General features: G+C 45.7%; 1 long non-coding RNA gene across 3 annotated transcripts in view; it reads right to left on the bottom strand.

Annotated features, from left to right (window-relative positions):
* LOC134426473 (uncharacterized) overlaps positions 1-24,133 on the bottom strand; it is a 47,176-nt gene that overhangs the window by 8,674 nt on the left and 14,369 nt on the right. For 2 of the 3 annotated variants that reach the window (XR_010029988.1, XR_010029990.1), the window contains exons 2-3: positions 22,757-22,893; positions 2,691-2,881 (exon numbers count right to left, since the gene is read on the bottom strand). This is a non-coding gene — a long non-coding RNA (uncharacterized LOC134426473). The remainder of the gene's footprint in view (positions 1-2,690; positions 2,882-22,756; positions 22,894-24,133) is intronic. The other variant, XR_010029989.1, reaches the window with a different exon arrangement.

Raw genomic sequence — 24,133 nt, 5'->3', positions numbered from 1 at the left:
CTTGTTTTCACCAAGGAGTTGAGGACAGAAAACCTCATGGTCCTGTAAGCAGAGTGCATGAGTGAGCACAACCCAGCCTGTGGCAAGGACAGGTGCCCAAACTTGCAACCAGTCACAGTCCTCCAAGCACCTGCACGAGCAGCTGAAGGCAGACCTCCTTTCTCAGCAGATGGAGTAAGCTCCTCTTGGCTCTTTCCTGTGCATGCTATCAGTCAGTTTTGAGCCTGTGGCCAGGCTAGCAGAGCTCCCTGTGAAGGGAGAGCATGGACTGCAGACAGCAGTTCCCCAGTGCCAGCTATGAGTCCTAACTGGCATTCAGGGAAGGACTGCACTTTCTTCCCATTCCCTTTCTATCAGCCTCCTGTTCTTCACGCATTTCTTCTCTCTGCAAAGACCAAAGTGCAAAAAAAGAGAAGAACAGAAGTGGGGGAAGGCACTGGGAAGCCCATCTCCAAGTGTGAAGTGACAGCAGATGGCAGAGGCACTGCTCTATGGCAGATGAAGAACGTGTCAGAGCAGCCATTACAGCAGCCTGCCTGACTGCCTTGGCTCCCAGCTGCCAGCACCCGTTGGGCTTGGATCTCCCAGGGACATAGCACATTCTTGAGCCTCCTCCCACAAAGCTACAGACACAGGCACTGCAGCGGCTCCGCAATCACTCAGGAAAGATGCAGCAGTGCAGGGTCAGACCATGGCCCTGCAACACAATTTTTTTCAGCACTGCCTGGGTATGAACTGCTCCTCACATGCTCAGCAAAGTAACATTGTTCCCTCTGCCATTTACTACCCAGAGCATCAGGGACTCATGCCAAGCATGGCTTTTGGCATGCTTCCATACACAGCCTCCAGCCTAGGCACACAGGGCTGGGAGGGAGCAGGGCCAGAGCAACAGCAGCACACAGCTGCCAGTGGAAGGAAGACCATGGTCCTACCTCAGAACTGAAGCAGAGCATCCCAGAGTGAAAACTTAATTAATTATAACACTAAGCACTGCTTTGATGCCTTTACATTTACAAAGCACTGGGTAAACACTAACTAATTAATCTAGTCTACTTAGCAATTATATAGTTCTTTATATTTTCCAGGTCCTGTGCAAACATTACCTAATTAATCTACTCTATTATTTCCATGTTTTGTATTCCAGAGCACTGCACAATGGCAGCACGAGGAGGAAGCCTTAGCAGGAATAGTAGCAAGAACATTCATCTTTTAGGTGTGCTTTGGGGAGATGTACTGAGAAGGTGCCAGCAATCCTGGACAGTGCTTCCACCACAGCATGCCAAGAGAAGTAGACAAGTGTAAACTAAAGAAATATGAAGCATTTTCCATCAGAAAGATCCTAAAAGATCTGAGTCTGCCAATCACACGCTCTCCAAACAGGGATTAATGCGCACCCCCTCATGCAGAGCCACAGCTCTCTGTTTATTGCATTTTAACATTGTCAACAGTGCTTGCTGAGGTACTTGCTGTGCTCTGCTGACCTCCACTATTTGGGATGGCATGTGAATTGATTGCAGTTGAAAGATTCTTACTGGAATAAAATGAGCTTCTCAATTATTGCTATCCAAATAAATGCCTGTGTTCCAGTGATCTCCACCAGGAACCACTTTCAAAACCCCAAGTTCATGACAAAGGTATCTCCAGCTCGCAAAGTACAGGTAACTGTGTTGTCATCACTGTTGAGGTACAGGACAGGGGAGGTGAGGTGATGCTCTTTCTGACACAGGGAAGGGAGGCTGTGGGGACAACGTAGGGCTCTTTCCCAAGGCTTCCTGAGTCTTCAGTTGCAGACAGATACAACGAGCTTGAGATTTGAAGGGTTCCACACATCCTCTGCAATAAGCAGCACCAGCATGAGCAACAGCTGTGACACATTTCTGCCACAGCAGAAAACAACTACATGGTCCAAGGGACAAAGGCCAGAAGCCGGGATACAGCACCTGCCAAGGACCAATGATCATGCAGCCTGATTTCAGCATCACTCCACAGCTGAATCAGCCACACCATCCCCAGCCTGCTTGGACCAGCATCCTACACATCTGTGCAGTCCTGCAGCCCTGCTGCTGGCTCAGGCCACGAGCCCAGGGTTAAATCTATGCTCAGCTGCTTCCTGCCCTCTGCTCTTGGGCCATCCCCTCCACACATGCCAGGTGGAAAGGAAAGGAAAGGAAAGCTAAGAACCTGGATGAGAGATAAGGAAGCCATGCAGGGAGCCTGCTGCTCTTGGGGGAGTAAGGGGTGAATCACAACTTCATCAGCCTACAAGGAAAAGAACCAATTATCTGGCAATTGTATGCAGTCCTTTTCAGTGAGAGGCTCATAACCTAACCAGCCCTTGCAGTCAGGAGGAATAAAATATATGCTGACATCAGTATACAGAGATTCCCATTGGAAGCCACTTTCACTGCAGTGTCGTGAATCTTTTCAGAAGCAGCTTGAAAAGATTCACTCAGTGTATCAATCTTCCTGGGGAGCAGAGCTGATGATGGTTGTACATAATAATGCTTAAGCCAATTCACATGCACTGTTAGTGGCTGTCTACAAGTCCTGGCCCTAATCAGTGCATTAAATATAAACATATAACTAAGAACTCTGAAAGACCCTCTCCAGGGGCAGTGACATCCTCTGCCTTGGCCACTGTTAGCTCCTCAGGCTTCTTCTATAGTGGCACAGTATTCCCCCTTCCTTACCTTGGTGTGTGCTTTACTGCTGGCTCATAGGTATGCCCTGCACTTGGGCCACTGAGGAGGTAACACAGGACACTCCAGAGGAGGCAGCTCCTGAGCATGCTGTGAGCTCGACTCAGGGGACACTGCCATGACTTGTCACAGGTCTGCAGGAATGAAGTGTCATCCTAGATCAAAGTCTTGTGAGAGACTTTCTGTGAAGAAAAGGGATAGAAAAGAAAGCATCTTACAAAGCAGATTATAGCTGCCTTCACCTTCCCCCCTCTGTGTGACTGAGGTGCAGCTCCTGATACACTGCTGTGCCCTGATTGTGTGGGCAGCAGCTCTGCGCTGGGAACCTCTGTGCCATCCTCCATAACAACCACACTGAGGGTAGGAGAGCCCAGATGCAGTGTTTGGGCCAGGCTGAGTCCAAATCCAGTGTTAAGAGCCCTCTATATGTTGTTTTCTACAGCAGCTGAATCACAGATACTGCTTCATCAAGCTTGAGATTCGTCAGCCATTGCTAGTGTTTCACACAGTAGCAAAAATTATTTTAAAGAAAATAGGCATCAGAAGAAAGCAAGCACACGGGCTTCTGGTCTGCCATCCCCCACTGAAGCCTGGTAGCCTGCCTGCTGCCAGGCCTGACAGGTAAGCAGAGATGGGAAAACCCCTCATGGCTCTTTTTATTGTGATAGCCCTATATGAAGCTGCAAACATATCTGTCACCTTCCAGCACATTGTTTACCAGCTCTCCTCAACATTCCCCAAACAATATTTTCTAGAGACTGTAATTCAATACCTCACACCCCAGAGCTGTAGCATCAGCCCAGAGAGCAGCATGATGAATGTATTGTGTTCCTCCAGAGCTTGGGCTTGGGAACTGGTTTGTGCTGTTAATTATCCCTCTGCTTTTTGCTATTCTCATACCACCTGTGCCTCTGTATTTATCATATGGGTCTCCATGCACTAAAAACATCCTTACTCTTTAAAGTATAAGGAGTAATTTATCCCTTTTGTGCAACACAAGGCAGCTCAGGGGACCAAATGGCAAGACTTGATCAATAAGGCACTCACTAGATTAGGGGCTCGGACCTCAAAGTGCTTGTTTAGAAGAAATGCAAGAGAGTGAACTAAGAATGTTAAGCACAGTTACAAAAACAATTTCCACCACTCTCCCTTCCCCATCCCTTTCCCAGCCTTCATCCCAGAGACATCCTCACACTAATCAGTGCTGAGAACACCCTCCAGAGCCAGGCCAGCCCAGGTCAGGCTGCTCACTGGGAAGGGCTGATCCTGCCCTCGCAGGCAGGGCAACGCTGTGTCTGCAAGCAGCCCGTGCACAGGAGGAGCACCCCACTTTGCTGGGAAGCAGCACACCAGCCTCCATCTGTTCAGCCCCCAGCACCCACTCAGCATAGAACACTGCTCTTGGGTGGTTGTTGCCTGGTCTCACCCAGGGAGCTGCAGCCGTTCCCCAGAACACTCCTGCTCACTCCAGAGTCGCATCATGGTTCACTCACTCCCCCAAACCTTTAGTTAGCATAAATGTTGGTATAAATGGAGTATAAATGTTGAAGGCAGCACACTCATGCTCATAGCATGCAATCCAGAGGACCAACCAGTAATACTGACAGGTAACTTAGAGGTGCCAACACCTCTCCTTCATGTGTTTCTAGTGAGCATATCTTAGACCTTTGTCCTCACTGTACTGCACTCTCCCTTTCTCAACACCCCAGTACTGCTGCAGGGCTTTCTCACATCTGTGCTGAAGTCTTGTTCTCTGCTTATAATGACAGCTTGGACTTCTTAGGGAACCTGCAGCCGTATGAAAACAGCCATGATGTACCCAACTCAAGATCCCTGGCAGGATTGCTCTCCTGCTTTCCACCAATGGCCAAGAGGCTTCCTCCCACTGAGGCACCACACATCTCACTCCTTACAAAAGTGAAGGGTAGTTGATGACCACAAGGACACTTTGGTTCCAAGGACCGCATACAGATAATTAAGACAGGTAATTAAGACCCATGCTGCCATTTCTTGCACTGGGAATTGCTGATATTTAATGACATTTCCAAAATATTTTTAATGGGAATTTCAGGTCTTGTTTCTAATATGACATTTATCTTCTATTAGCATGAAAACAAATAGAAAAGTCTGAAAATCATTGCCTATATTATAAATTACTTTACTGTTGGTTTTATTACATTCTCCAGTAAGCTGTCACAATCTGTGCCTCCTCCCATTTTTGTGATGGCCAGCCACTGAAAGCCATAATGTTTTCCATGTGATTTATACAGGACCCTAGTGATAACTTTATTCACCATGAGGATAATTATCAGCGATATTGTTAAGGCTGCTTAGTTGCCCTAGGGGATAATGTGTCAGAAAGGTTAAAATATTGACAAGCAACAAAATATGTATTATAATTACACTGGTGCCAGGATAGATAACTGGCTGTGAGCAAGGAACTGAGCTACATCTTTGCAGCCTTCTCCCAGAAAAGACAGAAATGCTGTGGTCACACTGAACACATCCCTACAGGACTGCAGCAGTCTAGGCGCATCACCTGGAGGGGACCCCAACAAAGGGCATGCTCCTTCTCATTCACATACATTGACCATTTAAGCTCTGACAACTGTGCTCTCAGTGAGTTTCTTTATGATTCCTAATTGAACAGGATGCATAGCTGAAGTAGAGGAGGTTTTTCCACAATCCTTCTGTATTTCTTCCCATGTCCCCTAAAAAAGCTTTTCTTCATAAGAATGGCAGAAGGAGGGAGAGGAAAGAACTGGCATCTTTGAAATGAAACATTGATTTCTTCTGGGACTGGAGCAACCAGATGCATGCCTTATTGGTATCATGGTATATAGGTATAATCTGAAGGATGTTGCTGAGATAAATTGCTTTTTGGTTCAGGCACTAACAAAACGAAGCACTGAATAACTTGGCACTACATCTGAAGTGAGACCATAAAACTAACCTTGGCCATTCCTCCAGATCTACTATTGTTACATCAAGACTAGACCGGGGATGGAGGAGCTCATAAATAATTTCTCATGGAAAGCACGTACACCAGCCAGACAAAATCTCTCTCTGAGAAAATGTGGAAAAGTAGTAGACTTAACCTACTTCAAAATGTCATTTTTTGAAGAAAGAAAAAGCCAATCCACATCTCTTTCTTGATGCTTAAAGGATGTGTCTGTACCGCAGCAGCATGTTAAGCACCAAGCCCTAGACCTGGCTTTGAGCAGCTGAAAGAACTTGCTGCATCAAATTCTGTCACTTCCCTCCAGTATAAACATATTGGAAATAGATGGTCACCTATGGATAAACATGACTGAACAAGAACTGTAAAACATTTAATAAACTACATTGTTTAACTTTCTTCTGCTAAAGAAGTGCCAAGGACTACAGAAATTGTATTTACCTCAGGTTCATCTACATCTCACTGGATTTGTCCAGGGGAACATACGCAGTGTAGAGGACTGTGGTCCTAGAGATGAGGGTCACAGCTCTAGCCCAGCCAGCCTGAGACACCCTGCAGCATTTCTCTGGAATATGAGCTCGTGCTACCCTTTCACTGGCCCTTTGAATGAGTCATGGATGCTGGAGAATTAGAGGTAATTCAACAAAATATCATTTCTCTGTTCACCACAAGTACAAAAGCGAGAACCTTTGGCTTTCTTTTATTCGGAACCAAGAAGCCTGGTGCTATAGATGCAGCTTTGTGCTCATGAGCAACAGTTTTTCAACCCAAGAGGTGCAAGACACAGCCCTGGGGCAATAAGCAAATTCAAGTGCCCAACAGTAATTACAAATCATGCAAAAAATTAGCTATAGGGAGCCCACAAGGCACTCCAGCTCCCCTCTACAGACTCCCTGAAGTCCCACAGGAGATGCTTAATGCAGTTCTGGTGGAGAAGCTCCTTGGGTACTCACAAGCACATCTGTCTCCAGGCTTAACATTTACCCTAGAGCTAGACAATTTATTTCTGCAGCACACTGCTCAGGGCTTCAAATGAAAAGACCTCTGCAAGGGCGACCAGGGAGCTTGCCTTCCTGCCTGATCCCCAAGTTTTTCCTCCTCCGTCCAAGGAGTTGTCTGGCACTCAGCAAAGTATCAGAGCCAAGCCTGACTTGACTTAAGGACCTACTCATGTCACCCCCATTGCCAGCTCCAGCACAAATGCACCAAAGTCCTCAGAGCATGCCATCTGCTCCCCATGCAAGGGTGTTTCCATAAAGAGGCATCACTGCAGTCAGCTCTCCCCTCACATAAGAAGGAAGCCTGAATGCCCAGAAAGGCTCCTTTTCTCTGAAAATTTGTTGTTAACTTCCCAGATGACCCCCACACCATGCACTGCAGGAGGTGTTAAAACATGGACAGATAACCAAGAGTCTCCTCAGATGACAGCTTTGTGGGACTGATTTAGAATGCCTGGCTCAGCTTGGCCACAGCTGGTACTGCCCAACACTCTGTGACAGGATAAGCAAGACCTGAGCAGCACGAGCTGCAACAGAAGCTCATTTAGTCCACAGGCACCTTGGGAACTGAACGTGTTTTACAGTGTTACATCAGGACATGGGGAACAGATTACATAAATGAAGGTGAATTAAAACCCATATCTCATGAGGGCAAATGGCTGTGCATGCAGCATCTGCTCAGCCTGCAGTTTCAAAGCAGCAGAAATTTTAAGTACTACCATTTACAAAAGGTTCATCTTCACCTTTTGTTTGACCGTAAATCTCTGAAGCTCACCTTGTTAAGGAAAAGTGTGGAACAGCAGGAGTCTTGTACCTCTGCCACACCTCCCCCGGTGCATTCCTCTCTGATGCATTACAGATCATCTCCAGGAGAGATACATCTACATTACAAAGCATGAATACTCCTTTCAATAACAGATGTGTCCACCACACGCCTGACAGCAGGAGACAGACTATTTAATTTGCAGTCACCTGCTCCCACCATCAGCTCAGCCTGCTCTGGACAACAGCCTTAGGAGGTATTTCCTAGGTGTGCCTCAGGGAGCAAGAGCACTGGGTTATTTGGTAGGAGTTTTCCTGTGCTTGTCTTTGGCCCAGTATTAAAACATCCAGACAAAATCACAGAGAGGGGCTGGTGTCAGCCTGGGGAAGGCACAGGTCATTATATCTTCTCTCCTACCAGAAGCACTGAAGGCTGAACTCCCTCCTCATTTGAAAGAAACACTTCATATTTACTGACAGAGAATTAGACAACACAGACTCTTAGAGGAAAGCATGATTAAATAACACACTGTCCGTGGCACAATGCATACAAATGCCTACGTTGCCTCTCTGTATGCTATCATCTAGCATTATAATATTTGTGAAGCACCAGAAGACTGTCTCTACAGGATTATTACCTCTAACTCCTAATAAAACCTCTCCTGAAGTATTTTCTTCCCATTGTGCCTTGCAGATGTTTCCCTTTTTAATTTGTCAGAGACAAGTAACTGCATCTCTGAAAATAACATTCTTCAACAACACTCTGTTTACTGACAGATTGCCTTTCTCAGCTAGTACTGGTTATGTTTATCCTTGTTTGTCAGATAAGAAAACTGAACCCAGGCCCATGGTTTAGGTTAACAGCACAAACATGTTCTTCAAATAAAAATTAACTTTATATTATTGAAAGCTCAATAGCTATGAACAGATGAGAAACATGAAGTCTTCTCACAGCACCAGGGTCCCTGGCACTGGGCTACAACAGAAGACTGGAGAGCACTGATGGTATAAAGTCACTTCTCCGCCTAGCTTCTGCCACAGAACCTGCAGCCAGAATCTACCTGATTGCATGCAGGTCACAAGCCTCTGTTGTTACTGGGTTGCAGCTGCTGGGAACATACAAATCACTCGGTGCCTCTTCAGGGAACCCAATACCACAGGGCTGGGAAATTCCTCCTGCCAGCTGCTGTCCATTTGTGCTATAGTCAGCACAGATCCAGGAATCAATATTACTGCTTGTAGGAATTACAAGCATTAAGGATGTTAGATAGAAGGTGAACTTGTCCTTTCCTAGAGCCAAATGCCTCCTCATGGCACTTAAGCAGCCTAGCAGTAATCTGCCCTTGCTGGATGTACAATCACAGGGGCTCTGCCAGCACTATAAACAGATGTGGAGAGCAGAATCAGCACCTCAGAGGACAGTACATCAGCAGAGCAGGTGCCAATGTGACCAAAGAAAGTCTGAGAAACAGAGCTCCTGCTCAAGGGAGATGGTGCAGAAAGGTGCCAAAGTCTCTTTCCTTCTTCATGGGATACCATCAGACTGAAATAAAAAACACAGAGCAAAGGTGTTTTTTTAAGAACAAGTCCCATGTTCTTAAGGGAGGTAGAAATTTCAGGATTCATCTACCCTGGACCCAGAAGCACTGCTGTTGAAGCCCCCAGTCTTCACAGCCGACAGACCTCTATCTCTACAGAAAGTCCAGTTCTACTAAGATATATGTAATGAGGCGTTTTGTCCTGTCAAGCTCACCTGCAAGAAGAAACAAAATTACTTGTCACTGTTTCCTTCAGTGAGCTGTAAAGACACTTCTGATACAGCCCTTTGACAATGGCATCCTTGCTGCACCTGAGACTGGCAAATCCGTGTTAGTGACCTCACACTGTCCCCCTGGGTAAGTGCAGGGCAGGTTTCCAACTCTGCAGGCTGATAACCTTCCAGAGTTGCGTAGGCCAAGTAAAAAGTATAGGAGGGATTCTTCCTCCTAAAATTAAATAAACCTTATGTGAAAAATGCCATTTTGAGTGTCTTGAGCTGTCAATTGCAGGAGAAAGTGATATTGATTTCTACAGAAACTTTATTTGAGTAACCTATTAAATGAAACTTGACACCAGATGACTCCTGCAATTTAATTCCTGAGTGAAGTGTTGTCTCCAAGGCTTTGTGATGTTCTTTAACCTGAATGATGAAAGGCATTTTCCTTACAGCCATTTGATGATGGATCTCAGGGTCTTTGCAAATAAAGTCCTCCAAAGAATCTAGAACATGCTTTCACTGGCAAAGTGCAGCTGATACCCCAGATAACCCAGAACTTACCAGGCTTTAGGAGCAAAGCTAAAGGTGCAAAGAGCCTGACAAGAGCTGCCAGACTCTGTGGCCTCCAAAAGTGCTGAGAAAGCCCCAGGATCCAGGAGTTCAGTGGCCACAGGTGTTACAGTCCTGCCCCAACCAACACTTGTGCCAGGGCAGCCCAGCTCAGGGCTGGGCTATGCTCAGACCTCAAAACCTCCTCCCCTTCCTCCTGCACATTTCTATCCCCTAGTAACTCAAGGCAAAGCTAGAGCTGCAGAGGCATTTGCTTTTCAGTCCAGCCCCCTCTGCATTGCGCCTTGAAGACTTGTTAGCTGGCTGTGATCACGAAGCTGCCTGTCATGCTTCAGGGGCCACTCACTTCTGCTCAGCAAGCCTTTTACACAGTTTGTTCTTTTAAAAGAAGCCAATTTACTTTTTATTTGAAATTTACAAGAAACAATTAAATAGGAAAAGTGTCAGATTCCATTTCTTTCATCAAAACGGCTTAGTCATGTCTGGAGTGTCAGCACTAACAACCCCAGTCCTTTGGTGCTCACAGCCCAAGAGCTCATGCTGCAGCACTAGAGTGGCTGTGTAGAGCCCTCTGCTCTGTCACATGCCTTGCAAGGGCTGCTTGTGCTGTGAGCTGTGTCAGAGGTCCTTCTCACTCTGAAGTCCCTCCCAGGGGCCCTGCATGGGCAGAGACACACACTTACCTGCTCACTTTAATCCCTCTGTTCCCAAAGAAACAGGAGCTAAGATTGCCTCAAGTTTTGGGAAGACTTTTCCAGCTGTGTGCTGCAGGAGAGGGAGGAAAAGCACAGTGTCTGCACACAGGAGGAGCCTTCTATGGTGTTCTGAACAATATGTAGGTCATAAAAAGCCACAGCTTGGTTGTAAATGTGCTCATGGGAGTTCCACAAAGTTCTGGAGCTCAGCAAGCACCTAAAGCAAGGTTAAGGAGGGGGACAAAAGCACTGCCTGTGGTTCTGGGTTAGATGGCAGTCTCCCACTAGGAAGCCTCAGACCACAGCACTGGATGCTGAGCAGACCTGGCAGGTAAAGTTGGCATCAACAAACCAATAACACATCTAAAATGAGGCCCACCCTCCAAGAAAGAAGCTGCCTGAGGAGCTGCTCCCTCCCAGTCACTCTCAGCAAGCATCCTGGGGCACAGACAGGAGGCAGAGTGCCCCAGGACCATCAGTGCATGCACTTGTGTCCTGCCTGCTGCTGTCCCATCTCTGGCCTGTTCAAGAGACAGTAGAGCCCCGACACCAAATGCCTCCTCCTGCAGCCATCCATCCAAAGAGCTTCTGTAAAACTACTTTGTACATTTCCCCTAATTTCAGTTCAGTCATGGCAGATCAGCCTACAGGGTTTGAATGCAATTTTCTCATTGAGGTATACTAAGTCCTTCAGGGAAGGAGACAAAACTATGTAGAATCCATAGAAATTAGAGTAACATTTCTCTTTTGCATTTTTATATTTTATTATTATTTAGCATTAACCTTTTCTACTTCCAAATCATTAATTAATTTTATATTCCACTATCAGATATGGGCCTTTAGCCACCAGAAACAGGAGATCACTGTTTGTTTCATACATACATGAGCTAAAATATTACAGGGAACCCAGTGGTCATTGCTTCTCAGAACAAGGCCCAGAGAAATCAATTCACTCAAGGCACACTACCGTCTGCTTGTTCAAAGAGGACACAATGACACTGATTATACATGGACTGCACTGCAATGCACCCAGCTCAGCTCAGAGTGTTTCACCCCAACAGAGCTTCTCCCTCTGCTCCCAGGGCCATCTCCATCAAATTTAAACACAACAGCTGGGAATCTGGGACCTAAGAACTTGGACAGTAAATACTGCAACCCAAAAAAATCAGAAGAGCATGTTTAAAACAGATCTCAGCTGAGATCTCTGTGCATCTCTCAGCTGAGATGCACAGAGCACCACTGCCTGTCATCAGCAGTGGAGGCTAGCTGGAACTGCTTTCTTGCAAAGCACCACATATGAGTTGTCATTCCAGGGACAGAAACTGGGCTTGACAGATACAGAGTTAAATTAATGGTGACCCTTTCCATGTTAGCTGCCTGAGGGCTGGCAAGCAGCGGCCACAATCATCATTCTCACAACTGGCCTGTCTGCTGGGAGCCTGCAGGGCATCTCCTGCCCTGAGGAGAGTCCAGCCAGACCCAGAGCCACTGTCTCAGCTCACTGCACCAATCCAGCTAGGTGCTGTGCTCCTAAGACAACTCACACCACAGGAAGTATTCTAAGATCAGCCCAACCTGGAGGGAGGACCTGAAAAGATCGCTAAAGCCTCAGAGGGAACAGCAAAGGGAAACTAGGGCTCACCTATCCCACTGGCAATGCCTGGCAGCCCAGGACCCTGTCAGTTCAGCTCTCATGGGATCAGAATCTACAGCGCTCTGAAGAAGAATGAGGTTTTCCCAGTTGAGCACATGGCATGTGCTGTCACAGAGAGGAGCAACCAGTCTAATCACCCTGTCAGGTCAAAGCAGCAGCTCCTGCCAGAGACCAGCAATTTGCCACTGAAGCCAATTGCTGCCAAAGGTGTTGGGGTGCTGCTGGAGCCTGTTACACTCAACATACAGCTGATGGGCTGCCACATGGATCTCTCATAGCTGCATACCGATAGCTGATGGAGTATATCCTTAAAGACAAGTTTCCATCATTTAGTATGTTTGTTTTCTCTCCCTGCTGCCTTTCCAGATGCCAAGACTTCTTAAAAAGAAAGCACATAAAGCAGCAGTTAATTTATAAAACACTACTTTTTTTTCTGAAATTTCAGCAAAGCTGAAACTTGACTTGAAAATTAACATCAGCTGCATTTACTCTACAAGTAATTAATTCACTCCATACAAGTGCTACCTTGGGAAAGAGAACAAGTCACAAACATATTCACCTGTCATTAAAAAAAGGCAGACAAAGTAAATAATTCAAGAGGTTTAAAAATAAATTCACACATTCATAGAGGCAGACATCCAAGCTTCTTTTCATCTCCTCTCTGCAGCACCCTGCTGTATGTAATGGAACAGTGATACAAATATAAAGGGAGAGAACACAGAACAAGTACTGGGCTTGACTCACTTGGAAACCAAAGGAGTCTGTTTGCAGTGACAGAGCCCTGTAGAGTACACACAAAGGCTTCTGGATTTTCAGTTGGGCCCAAAGGAACCAGACCCTTGATATTCTGGAAGAAAATGCTGGCTTTCAGAGCAGATCTCTTTTGACTGTGTCAGGGAGGGAACCTGCAGCACCTCCTCAGAGCTCTGTGAAAGGGGATATACAGCTGTGTTGTCTAACAGGAACCACATCAGCTTTGCTGCTGCATTTGTGATGCAGCATTCATTACTACTGTGGTTCCAGCTGGTACTTTCAAGCCCTATATTTATTCTCAGCATCCTTACTAGAATGAAATAGTACTGCAGATGTATCAGTGAGGGGGCTGACTGCCCCTGCTCTTCTCAAGGTTTTGTGTGCTTCTGAAGGATGCCAGGAGAGTGGCATGTGCCTGGCTCCACCGCCATGGGCCTCTGTCCCAGGGTGGGCCTGGGACTGTCCAGGGCTGAGTGCTGGCAGACCTCACCATAGTCCTTGCCCAGGAAGACACTGCTCAGGGACTTTCCCCAGAAGGCTGTCCCTTCAGCAGTTAAAAAGCATTTCAGAAACTATGGGCTTGGAGATCATGCCTAGAAATAGGAGGAAGAGTCTTTCCTGGCTCCACTATGCCCAGGATATTCTGAACCAGGGCACTAAGGCTACATAGGATTGATGTTCCTTCCACCTAGCAGTATATGCCTGACTATTCTACATAGAACTGGGAAACATAATTCCTAATACCAGGTAATAATTATCCAGGACTTCTAGTATCTTCAAAATCTGTAGAATTTTATTTCCCAGAGTATTTGAAAATGACTCTTTGTTAATGGCTAGCTAAACGTCTTTGAAGCTAAATATCTTTCCAGGAGCATGCAAGTAGCTCAGAGCAGTCATCATCCCTTGGGGCAGAGGAGTTACAGCTCACACAGACTTAGAGGAGTCCCCAGTTTTGCACACACAGACTGAGGCAGAGAACTGTGCAGAGACAGAGTCCCAGAAAAGAGCTCCCTTTAAAATATACAGAAGTCAGGTGGTATTTTGTCTGTAATATTCCCAGTGCTGATCCTTTTTTCCCTCCCTTGACATCCACCAAGCTATCCTCTCCACTTTCAGGTCAAATGTGCTTTATTTTTGAGAAATCTTTTTTTTTTTTGTCCTCTTTCATAGCAGCAGCAACAAGAATGGGAAGGTCTCTGGCATCTAAAACTAATTTCTTGCAATGCTTTCTTGCTGAAATCAAGAAGCTTCCTGTCATGTGAACTTAAATATACCAACTTCATGCAACCAAAAAAGTGAAGCCACCTTTCAGCAAAGAGCAAGAAATGGCAATTTCTGGCAGATCCAGCCAAAGCAGTGATAGCATATTACTCTTTAATGCGTGTCAGATACTTCCATAGTACAAGGGAACTATATGGATGTTACTATACACTGCCCAAAAATTTTGTGCTCAACCCCCTATTTGGGCAGCTCTGTGGCAGGACGCTCTCACTCCTCATCAACCACATGAGCATGTGGCTTCCTGAAAAGACTACATTTTATCTTTCACTACATGAAAAGTTCCTGTTTTCTCTTAGTTCAGTGGACACATATTCATATTGAACAGCACTTTGCTCACATGCTGCCTGCTTTCCCAAAGTCTTTAGTCTTTAAAAAAGTCCTTCCAGTGTGTGCTGGCAAGAGACAGGGTCGCAGCAGGCCTGCAGCACCAAACACTTGGACTTCAGGATGCAGACCAGATGGAGCCGATAGCCAGCATTCAGACTGACAAAAAAGGGATTCTGTTAGCATCTCCTGTGGGGACTGCATGGGACACTAGCATTCTTTGGGCCCATGAAAACTGGCTTACAGCTGGCTGCAACAGAGAGGAAAAAAACTCTCTTACAAATGTAGTTCTCGGAAAGTGTTCCTCCTTGCAGAAGGATAAAAAGGAACCAGGAAGCTGTGGGTGCCCCTCTTGGGGCAGGAGCAGGATAGCTTAGGTTATGCTGCTTCGTGACCTGTGATGATGGGTAAATACTGGGGATCTCCCAGGAGCTGGCTGAGCCAAGACTAAAGAGGAGCTGGTAAAGATGTTCAGGATCTAGCACAGAGGCAAGATGGATATGGATCTGGAAGCCTGGCACAGAGCCCTGTGGTTATCTGCTAGGGGTGAGGGAAGAGGAGCCCTGTGTCAGCACAGCTTCTGTCAGAACTGCTCTCAGTCTGCCTCAGCAGCCAGCATTCCTCTGCTTGGGAGGAGAGAGAAGAGCTCCTCTTTGATAGAATTTCATTTGTTCTCTTTTGTAATCCCAGCAACAGGATGGAAGCAGATAATGTGCAATTTGTTTTAATTCAGCTTTATCTTGTCAGTCCTAGCTATACACTGCAGCAAACATCATTCTGAAGAATAGAGATGCAAGGGAGCAGGGTGAGATTCTGCAAACCCTATTGATTACATCACAAGTCATCACTATAAATATTTGAAGGAGAGAAAAACTCTTGATCTAAACATGTTCATGTAACAAATTGTGCAATTGAGAGTGAGTGAGAGATGGCTCTAACAGGAGAGGGATGCTAGAAAGCAAAGCATTTAAGCTGCTTACCTTTCAACCCAAATAACATCCATTAAATGGAGCATTGTGGAATGCATGCTGTGAGAAGAGAAATACAAAAGGCTCAGTGTGCAGGAGCCTCAGAAGCACGTGAATAAAGTATGTCATGAAGGAAGCACTGTGTTTCTAATCACTACAGAGAAACTAAAGCACTTTCTACAGTTCCCTTTGGGACATAAGTTGTTTTGATATCAGCTGTCAGGTGGACTTTGTTACGAAGCAGAGCAACAGGACTTGGACTTAAAGGAGCAAACTGAAGGAGTCCCAGTGGTCCTCAAGAAATAAGGACACTCATGTATGATCAAGGACAAAAATGAGACCACTAGGTGTTCTTTGCTCCTCAAAAACAGCACTTCTACAAAGACAAACCATCACATGGTACTTTACAAGTTTTCCTACAGCACCTCTCCCTAGTCTCTGAAACCTGGAAAGGCAAAGAGACCCAACAGCTGTAGAGGAATAAGATAAAGAGCTCTGAGGCTGCCAAGCACCCTGTCCTCTTTATAAAGACATTTCTGATACCAAGTGGAGTATTCAGTGGAATTTGGCAACAGGCATACCAAAACACAGATTCGAGATGAAAGGCAACAAGCAGTAAGAGAAAATACTTGTCAGAAAGCAAGCGCCAATCTGCACTTATCCTGTACTGTGAAAGCTCATCTGAACCAGCTCATCTGAACCAGCAAGTGCCAGGCTGTGCAGGTGTCAGACATGCTCACCATGGACACAGGTATGCAAAGGGCTTAGGTCTGTTACCATGATATATTTTCCCCACTCACCCAGGGGTAGCCCAGCAGTGTAACATGCTTGTCCTGGCCAAACCAGCCATGCTAAACCGTGCTCAGCACAAGCATTTGCAGTGTGCTGTGCAATTAGCCTGTGCTGTGGTGATTGATTGACAAAAACTCCTACATGCCAGGCATGGCAGCGTGGTGCAGGTTTAGAAAGTGGAACAGAGGCCCTTGAATACATAAAAGCAGCAGGAAACAATGAGACAACAGGCTGGAATGAGCTTCACAGTCCTGTCTGAGGTAAAATCTCACGCCTTTATAAGAGATGTACCTTTTCCTGACAGGCAGCCTAATTCTAGCATAGATTCTCAGAACAACAGCTCCCAGTTTTACTCCTTGTGACTGTAGTGAGTTCTGTTTTACCCTTGAACTCTGTGATTTCTCTTGAAACCAACTGTCCTTCCCATAACCATCATGTGCCTTGGGGCAAGGCTTCTAGCAAAAAAATATTTATTATTGAAAACATGGAAGTTCACAAAATTGACTTCAAGCATTTCAGACAACAAAGGCAGATGACATATTTGCTGCAAATTCCAAAGAGAGAAAAGTACTGCTTTTATAGTAACAGGAACACCTGAATGAGACATTAATAGCTCCTTTAATCATAATTACAGAAGCTGTCCTTCTCTTTTCCTGAAATGAATGAACACATTGGTAGTTGGCCCTCAAACTCTCCCTAGTTAAATTAGTATTACGCCAGACTGGACTTCAGACTGATGAAAGCCTGTGTTTCCTTTTGCTATTGATGTAGTAAAAGCATAATGACCAGGGATGCTCTTCTTGGCACAGCAATTTGCTCTGCATAAAAGGTTATAAACCATCCCAGGTTCACTTCATCTAAAAGAAAGTTGCATAAGACAAGCCAGATGGCCCTATCCTCCAATCCTCACTTGGTTCTGTGGGAAATATACTGTAACCTAAGAGGTCTTTCCCAGCTTTTACTTTTATGGCTTTGGAAGGGGAATATTTTTGCCCTGAGTCATGAAGAATCTACTCCTATCTATAAGAATAATGGCAGAATTGTCTCTGTCCAACACAGGGGCAGTTCTTGGCATCTTCTCATAGATGATGTTCCTCACAGTCTCTCTGCTACCAAAACCTTGCCAGGTAACCCCAACACAGGACAACCCTGTCTGCTCTACCTATTCCTCTGCTCCTCCTGGCCCCTGTTTCCCGCTCTGCAGCAAGTCATGGAGGAGAGCATGGAACCCACCAGGTAAACAAAGGGGCTAAGAATCCCGATCACACTGGATAAGTGCCTTTAACTGATACACACACCTTTGGCACTAGCTCCCTTGTCATCTAACTCCTGCAGGTATTTATTAATGAAACCCTCCTGACTGTTGATTCATTTGATTGTTAAAGCTTGTGGAACTTGTGCTGTTATTATTCATTGTTATTAATGTTCACAACTCAGCCTGTCTCTTTCCAATATGCTCCACAGAGGAAATCGAAGGCTGAAGCCAATCGTTGCAGTAAATGAGTGATGGAGATGCTGGAGGATAGGACAGAGCCTGTTGCTCTGGGACTGAGGCAGGTTTTGGGAAGGATGTTAATCTTCAAGCACAGGGACTGCAAAATGAGTAGCTGTTTCAAGTGGGTTCTCTGGTGTGTACAGTGCTTGCTCAGTTAAGTCACCAGGGACCATCACCCTAACAAAATTGTCTGTGCACAGGACCAGTGACCCAGCCCAGATTCTGATCTGTGTGCAGAAATGTTCAACACAACAGGTTCAACACAACAACCCACACAGATGCTACAGAACACATACAAAGCCTTGCAGAAAACACATCTCCATGTGATGGCTGAGGATATACTGAGGAAAAGCAGAGGTGGATAACCTCTGGAAGTTCTCTTCACTCCTCTGCAAGGCATAGGACAACACCAGAAGGACACAGCTGCTGGTATCCCAGACCTCAGGAGTGCAAGACCCCAATGTGCTGAGTCGGGGCGAACGGCATGCAGCTTGCTTTAGCATGCTCCTTCTCCTCCCCTTCTGCAAGCCTCCTTCACCTTTTCACAGCCTCCTTGCTGCACAAATGTTTGCCCATTCTTGCATTGTATATAGATGCCGCAGGCCAGGATGGTCCTGCTCCTGCCTGTTTGGTAGTAGGAATGTGTCTAAATCTTCAGCAATGTTGTTATACCAGCTCCCCAGAACAATGTATTTGTTCAAGTTAAATCTTTGGAGTCTACAGAGCCACCACATACCATATTCAAACCATTATTCATCTCAAACAGAAAATTCTGCAAAGCAAGAAGAAATAAAAGAGAGTTTAACACAGCTTTACTAAAATGGAATTTGCCAAAGACTCACAGAAAAATGGATTTAATTAGGGCTGCTAATGGGGAACAGTTTGTTCCCGTGATTTAAAACAGAAGTTAGATAGTGCCTGCAATTCCAACATTTTAAAATTATATATAGGGGGTTATTTCTCATTTCTACCTTAATTATAAAAATCCATCTTTATAAATCACAATTTTAAGGCAAATAAAGCAAAGACAGTAAAACGGATGTTTTAGTTAATAAAACTTTTAAGAACTCACCAAAGAAGCAAAAGACTTCAGTGTGGATAAAACAGACTTAACACAGTCAGTCACAGTTGCAGGCAGTCCTCTGGATACTACTTGAGAACAGCATAACAAGGTTAAATTTTTTACTTGGGAATAGGTATGTAAAGGAAGGCATGTTCTGTTACAAGAAATGAAACCAGGCATCGGTTTTAGGGAATAATGGGAATGTCCTCCATTTAATTTCACAGCTAGGTCTATCTAAGTTACAGGCATTAATTGGCCTGACATGCTGCAGATAAAATCCCAAATTCTAGAATTCTCTGCTACCCATTCTTACACTACAGTAGATTTTTCTGAATTGTCTGCAAATTATTAGTCCTGATTAAAGGGGATACAATTATAGAATGGTGAGCCTTTTCTGCAGCCTTTGGTTTTATTTAAAACCAACAAATGTTGGTTTTGTGAAATTTCTCCTGACCACATGACTTAAGTAAATGAGTTGCAGCATTGTAAAGCACTGAATAATTTAATTACAAATAGCCCAGACAACTGATAAGTAAGCTGGGCCTGCTGCAGATTCTTCATCAACCATACTGCATTTTAATACTACACCTTGGATCAGAACAGAATCAATGAGTGAAGTTCAAATGTGGCACATTTCCTATTTCTCTGACAGCTTATTTCATGGATCACAGGGATGAAAGTACAGCTGCTTATTCAACAGAGGAAAGAATGAATCAATTTTCATTCTTTAACACACTGTGTGACCTATTCTCTTATGCTCTATCCTTTACAATGGCTTCAGTCTCTTCAAGACCTTCAAGTTTGTCAGATAGAGAAAATTTAAAATAATGACAAAATGCCTTGCCCCGGGTCTACTTCCAACTGACTGACTGCTCTGCTGGTAATAAGTCCAAATTGAAGTGATTAGGTCACTCAGGTTGAATTAAACAGACAAATTATAGTCCTAGCTCATTAAAAATGAACCAGTCTTCTGGAGGATTTCTGTGATTTCACTCCAAGCTCCCCACAAAAGGCACTGGATGCCACAAAGCTTTTGACCCTCTTGTGCTCCAGTTTCTTCCCCTACTTCCAACATGAAGAACTAACATGACAGGATGGCAGCCAGGCAGCAGCTGCTGACCTGCACATTGCACAGGTCGCTCCTGTGTCTGCCCCGTGCAGCAGCACTGAGGCCAGCTCAGGGCACCAAGGCCAGCAGGCAGACAGACACACAGGTGCAGGGCCTCCTCCCAACCCACTGTCCCAAAGACCCTGCCACACTTAGAGGATACCAGAGCTCTGCATTACCCCACCAGACTCCCTGAAGCTAGCAGATAATGTCACAGTTCATTAGGCACTGCCAGTCGGGCAGAATTAACACAATGAAATGCATAATTTTTCAATTTCAGTGTGAATTTTTTTAATATTTAGAAATAGTCCTAGGTATTGTGGCTTAAAATACCTTCTGTGTACCCTGTGTTTGTCTTCTTTTACTGTTAATCCCAGTTCATAGGTGATACTTGCATAGCTCCTGTCATTGATAACTTTGTACTAGCCTGTGCTTTTTACTGTAATCAATTTTTAGATAAGGAAGATTATATTCTGAAAAGGAGAACAGAGCACAAGGGCAAGTGCTGTGGTCACCCTTGGCAGGCATGGGCACCACAGGCACCACGCTGGCACCCCAGAGTCAAGGCAGCAGGGCCCCTGCAGTGCCAAGGTCAGTGGGCAGCAGCCTGGCATCAAAACAGAGGGGCAGCTAAAGTGCCAGACAGATGGTGGACCTGACAGCATGGCCTGAAGTAGAAATTCTGAAAGCGACGGACTAAGACTCTTCTACTGGCAAAGAGGATTTCTGGTTCTCCTTTTTCAAACTCTTCTCCTGCCTCATCCTACTTTATCACTGACCCCAGGAGGTTTGCCTGGCCTTAAGACATAAAAGTAATAAATCCGGCCTTACCAGGATATTACCCAGATGAAACACACATATCACAGCCAGCTTTTATTTGCTTCTCTCTCTGCATATCCAGTAGTTCAAATCTAAGGCTTTCAAAGCAGTGAATTTGACAAATATCAGTGCTTCAGGACATGTGGGCAGACAAATTGCTTTTTCCAGTTCATAAGATGAATCTGGGACAAGCATGGGTCACTAAATGGTCACAGCAAATGTTCTAGTCCAGACTTGTGTTTAGGCAGGCCATGAGATGTAGCAGAGGCTGCTGCTTTGCTTTGTTTTCCCCTGAGAGATTAATTTTCCTTTTTAATTTTTCTGCCTTCTATGAATGAACACCAAAGACCTATCACAGCTCAGGATGGCTCAGCAGTAGTAACCGTTCACTTGCTGCTATAGTGTAGAGGCAAACAGGACAGTCAGCTTGTGAGAGCTGTTGGTTGAACTGTAAACTCTTCAGTGCCTGCTGTCTCCTTTCTTACCCAGCCAGGAGCACAGTGCAGCTAAAGAAAACACCCAAACTTCCCACTGATCAGGTTTTGGCACAGTTCTGGAGGACTGCAATGTGAAATGGAGGCTGAGCAGCCAGCAGGTAGTAGATGGTCAGATGCTGAAAAAGTGGATTTGGATGACACTCACCAGATCAGCTTTGGGTGCACTAATGAGAACTGTGCAAGAGCATATACTACCACAGAGGTTACGCTCACTGTGCCTGTCACCAACACCCATTTGTCCCCTGGCTAATGGAGACAAATGCCCACCATGCTCTGCTGAAGTAATGTTCACAATGGAGTTTTAACAAAACCTCTTCCCTTCATACAGTACAAATTAACAGACCGCAGCATTTGAAAAATGGTCCTAATCCCTGTCCACATGGGGAGTTTGTTCCCAGGGCAAAGTGCCAGATTATGACAACAATATATACTTCAAGTGGGTGAAAATGAATGAATAACAACACCCTGACAGTGCTGCTATTCCTGAGTGCTTAGGTAAAACTGACAGTTCAAGATGAATATGTCACTGAGATGTTACTATGCATAGCTGGTCAGGAGAATCCAGACTTACTTGCCATTACAGATGGGTTAATTCTAAAGGTTGCATTTGATTCTGAGCCATAGTTGCTCTCTGAGGAAATAGGAAAGGGTCCATCACATGAAGGACTGAATTACAGGTAATAGTCCCATTTATGAAGAAAGCATCGAATGATCCTAGAAACAAAGGATGCAAATTTGCCTGTTGCCTCTGTGTCCCCAACAGCAGGCTGACTCCCCTGCCCACCCCTGGAGGATCCAGCCAAATGGAAGTGGACAACTCACCTACAACAGCAATAGGGAAGGCAGGACTGTCCCCAGCTGGAGGGATCACCATCACACACCAAATCTCATTAGCCCATCTTCATAGTATAAGCATCACAAGGTGCCAGGGAAATTTTTTGCTATCAGGCTGACAGAGGAAAGCCAGTGTGATCCCAGGATCACATGTGGCTCTTTACCAGGAATCCTGTGGAGTCCAGATGCACTCAGGATTTCAACAGGCTTCAGATACACTCCTGGAGCATAACCCCCCCTGCTAGTTCAGAGCAGTGGTGAAACACAGACTGTGATCATGATCTCAAGAACTCCTCACCTTGTCTGCTACAGGCTTTTCAGAAGCATCTGCTAATGGCTGTGGCCAAAGAGAGGCCCTAAGCCAGCCAGGCTCCCATGCCCCAAGGAGCTCTGTCTCAGATTGCTTCCATGCTGGTGCTGAGGGTCCTTCCATGGCTTGTCACTGCCAGCAACCAACAGCAGCACTCCCTAAGCTCAACAGAGGATCCCCAGCAAGGGGAGTCCCTGTGTCTCAGTTACCTCTGCCCATCCCCCTGCAGTGCTGTGGCATGTCCCCTACGCCTGCAGCTACATTAGGTAGGCTACATCATCAAAAAGGCTTGGCCGGCACCAGCAGGCTAGAGTCCCTCATTCCTCAAGATGAGACAAACTGCACCTTGTTCCCACTTCAGTTTAAATGCAATCAAGGGCAGATCTTCCCTGTACTCAGCACATCCCTTGCACCTGTACCTCTTTCCAGGAGTAGAGATTTCATATGACAATAACTTTGCAGCACATTATCCTGGTGAAATCATGGTTGCAGTGATGTCAGGATAGTCTCTGAGCCTCTTACCCCAGGCACCCTCCTCCCCATGAGAAGCTGGTTCCTGTAATTACAAAGTGGAGTCATATTAGAGGAAAACTAATCAGCTTGCTGGATGCCAACAAATTAAATATTAATCTAACTATTGTGAAAACAAAAATATTCATCTTCAGATATTTTCTGGCACAAGTGTCAAAATCAGAGTGGAACTAAGACTTTATTCATTTTCCATTATCAACTTAGATAAAAACACTCAGAAAAATGGGCAATGATGTGCAGAAACCACTCAGCACAGATAATTACAGAGTAAGTTTAGGCAGCTAATCACTTCTAGAATATGCTTCAGATCAAGATAACTGACTGGCTTGTTTCCTTGCCTTGTTAAATCAGGCAGATTCTCAGCTTTGCCTAATGGACATGGAGCTCCCAGAGTCAGCATCTTTAACTAACAATAGGGCTGTCTGGCGGGCATGCTTATCCCACAGTCAGCAGCAGGACTGGGAGATGGTATCCCTACATCAGGAGAGCAAGACACAGCAGAGGCAACGGTGGCAGTTGGGGCAGGCAGTGGGCAGGGCAGGGACAGTGGGAGAAAGGCAGGGCAGAGCAGGGCATCTGTGGCAGCAGACAGACAGAGAGCCACAAGCAAGGACATGCTGAAGAAGGATGAGCAGCTGCAGCGGCAGCAGTGGGACAGGAAGACCAACTGAGGGAAGAGGTAGCCTTGCAGGGGGCCACTCCCTGCAGGACACCAGCTCTGGCCTTCATGGCCCTCACAATGAGGGGCTCTTGGGGCTGCCCAGGAGCAGCTCCTGCACAACGCTCACACCCACCCCGCCCACTGCCACCAGCCGCAGTCAGAGGAAGGAACTATACTGAGACCAAGGGATTCTGCTTTGGGGGAATCACTGCGGGCAAGAGGCAATTTTCCACAGCTCTTCCTCTGGCATGTCAGGCCCAACCTTCCCAGGATTGCAAGTCCATGAGCTTTGCACTGCAGTTTCAACAAAGGCCTGAGTGCTGCCAGCAGCCACGGCAGCGAGCAGGAAGGCGAGCTCTGGCTGGCTGTGGGACAGGTGCCATGGGTGCCATTGAGGCACCAGGGACAGCAAAAGGGGCACCCACCTGAGCCAGAACACCCTCAGCTGCAGTCTGCATAGTCTGCACTCACCATGACCTCACTACTGCATTTACTTTATTCAGAATGGAAAAAACTCTCCTTCATACTTCAAGTCAGTAACCTTTACATTCTTAATTTACATGGCAGTTTTCCTTTGAACTAAGGCAGGAATTATTTTTACAAC

The sequence above is a fragment of the Melospiza melodia genome, chromosome 18 (assembly GCF_035770615.1).
Source record: "Melospiza melodia melodia isolate bMelMel2 chromosome 18, bMelMel2.pri, whole genome shotgun sequence".
NCBI lineage: Eukaryota > Metazoa > Chordata > Aves > Passeriformes > Passerellidae > Melospiza > Melospiza melodia.
Note: the sequence above shows the minus strand (reverse complement) of the source record. Positions and strands in the feature narration are given on the sequence as shown.